The sequence below is a fragment of the Pan paniscus genome, chromosome 2 (assembly GCF_029289425.2).
Source record: "Pan paniscus chromosome 2, NHGRI_mPanPan1-v2.0_pri, whole genome shotgun sequence".
In the NCBI taxonomy this organism is placed as follows: Eukaryota; Metazoa; Chordata; class Mammalia; order Primates; family Hominidae; genus Pan; species Pan paniscus.
In genome coordinates, this window is record NC_085926.1 from 133,232,629 (window position 1) to 133,235,420 (window position 2,792).

The window sequence follows — 2,792 nt, forward strand, 5'->3', positions numbered from 1 at the left end:
TTAAATGCATTATCAAGACATCTTCAAGGGACAGAAAGTATAAAAGGAGGGGTTTTACATGCTTTGTGTGAATGGCTTGGTTTGCAGCATCTTTCAGAGCTGGGGACCAGTGGATGAGGGAGAAGGCCTTATGCAACTTAACTGATCCACTATTTGGTGGGTTGGCCAGGATCCAAAGATTGACCAGTCCTAAGGCCCTAGGGAAAAGTACGTGTCCAAACATTAGGCAACTGAAGATTGACCAAGCAGGGTAGCAAGAGGGAATAGTCTCCTTCCAGAATAAAAACAAAGCCCATCACCCATGTTTGGAAGTAGGTTAAATTTAATAGATACCGTTTACTCAGAATTTACTATGTTCTAAGCACTGTTCTGTTTTGCATATATTATCTCAATTATTAGGTTGCTGTAATAATCTTGTGATAGAAGTATTACAGATTTTATTTTGCAAGTGAGAAAACTAAGGAATAGAGATATTTAACTAATTTACCCAAGTCATAAACCTAGTAAGTGATGGAGACAGTTCTGTAACTTAGATCCATCTGCATCCAAAGCCTATGCTTGTAACTACTCCACCACTACCAACCTACTGAGGAGGGTGGGTTTCCAAGTGGGGAGAAATAGTAGAACCAGTCAGCTCAGATTCTCACTGCCAAGGTTCTGCTTCCCTTTGGATCTCATTAATAGCCACTGCCACCTCCTCTGGGTTACTCTCGGTGGTCAAACTTTCTCTTTCGCATTCTGCCCAAACAGAATCCTGAACATACCTTTTATGGCTACAACCAAGCCATAAGGCTGGAAAAGACTTTACTTGATACTCAGGGTACCACCACAACCCCTCATACCATCAGGATTGTCTTGTTTGTTTTTAATAGAGTAGGTTGTCCATAAATGTTTGTAACATGGCTGCTATAGTTTGCTTTTGTTTGTCCTCTCCAAATCTCATGTTGAAATTTGAGCTCTAGTTTTGCATGTGGAGCTAATGGGAGGTGTTTGGATCATAAAGGTGAGTCCCTCATGACTGGCTTGATGCCGTGCTAATGATAATGAGTGAGTTTTTGCTTTATTTGTTTTCATGAAAGTCAGTTGTTAAAAAAGAGCCTGGCACGTCCCTGCTCATGCTCTCGCTCTCTCTCTCTATTTCCTCTCTCATCATGTGATCTCTGCACACACTGTCTCCACTTTACCTTCCATTATAAGTAGAAGCAGCCTGAAGCCCTCACCAGAAGCAGATGCTTGTGCCATGCTTTTTATATAGCCTGTAGAACTGGAAGCCAAATAAACCTCTTTTCTTTATAAATCACCCAGTCTACAGTATTCCTTTATAGCAACACAAATGGACTTAGATAATGGCATGAGGTAACCAATTACAAAATAGGAACAGCTTTCTAGAGCTCATCTCTGTAGCCCTTTTTACTGGCTGCCCTGTACCCTTCTGGGGAACATCATCAAAATACCCTTTACAACCCTGGAGCACATGCTTAGGTCTCTTAGCATAAAACAGAGTTCCTCATGAGAACTCCAGAGAGGCAAGTGGCCTCCTATACCCAACTGGCCTTTATAAAGTCAGCATCCAGGTGACTGTCCAGAGGGATACCCTTACACTTCAGAGGAGACAGACGCAAGGCACAGTCCAAGCACAGTAGATCATGGGGTCGGTGCAGGCAGCAGTGGGTAGGAGGAGATCTTGCCAATTTCTCCTGGCAGGTAGGACAACAGGAAAAGGCAAAGAGGTAGCACTGAACCCACCCATTAGCAGTTGGGAGCCTAGGGCATGAGGGTAGGGAAGATAAGCCCATGTCCAGTGGTTACAACATCCCAAGATATAGTCTGGGAAGACATTTACTATGAGGTTATGGCACAGGATTCAAATCCGAAGCAGCAAAGGACCCTGGCAGGTGTGCATAGCATTGAGAGGGCATCAGTAGCTGGGTCCAGGGATGGGATGGAAACTGCAGGTGGAGATCAGAAGGGAGGAGGTGACAAAGACTGAGAACAAGACAAAATCTGAAAGTTATCAGGACCACAACACAGACTCAGGGGAAGGGCAAATATCTGGGAGGCTTGAGGTCAACCAGGCCCTGCCACAGATCAGGAGAAGCTGGAACCCAAAGATGAGGTTTTACCAAAGTGAATGAAGCAAGTTTCCACAGGGTCAAATGAAGATTAAGGCAGAGGGCTGATCCCAGAAAAGGGTAAGCACCTTGGTTCTGTAATTCAGGACACTTGAGATGGAACCCACAGTGAGACTGATGGAACCCAAACCAACATGTCACAGGCCCCAAGCTCCTTACAGAGCTCCTGCCTGGAGCTGGACATGGTCCCTGAACCTGGCAGGGCTGTGCCTGCATGCAAGGGTTAAATAGTCCAGCTACAGGGGAGGGCAGCAAGAGCCAGTATCTGAGCAGGCAGCTCATCCCATCACTCTCCTTCCATCTAGTGTGATATCAACTGAAGATCAGCCATCTGTGGAAATCCAATAGACATATAACATGGATATGTCAAGTAAATCAATCTCCAATTGACCTGGACCAGCCGTTTCGGTTTCTCACCCTGAGCAAGTGCCACACAGGAGCTGGCTGACAGTGCACTCCACAATGTCATGACCTTCCAGCAGGCTGTCCCAGGTTCCAGTTCACTACGCCAGGCTCTTCTCCCTGGGGTGCCAGAGCAGCTTTGGGGTATGTTCATGGCCTGACAGCAGTCTGAGTGTCACCAAGGGAAACTTCATGCCAAAAGCTATGCTAAGTTATGTCAGTGTCCTTAGCAGGCTCAGGGGACACTAACCTCACTGC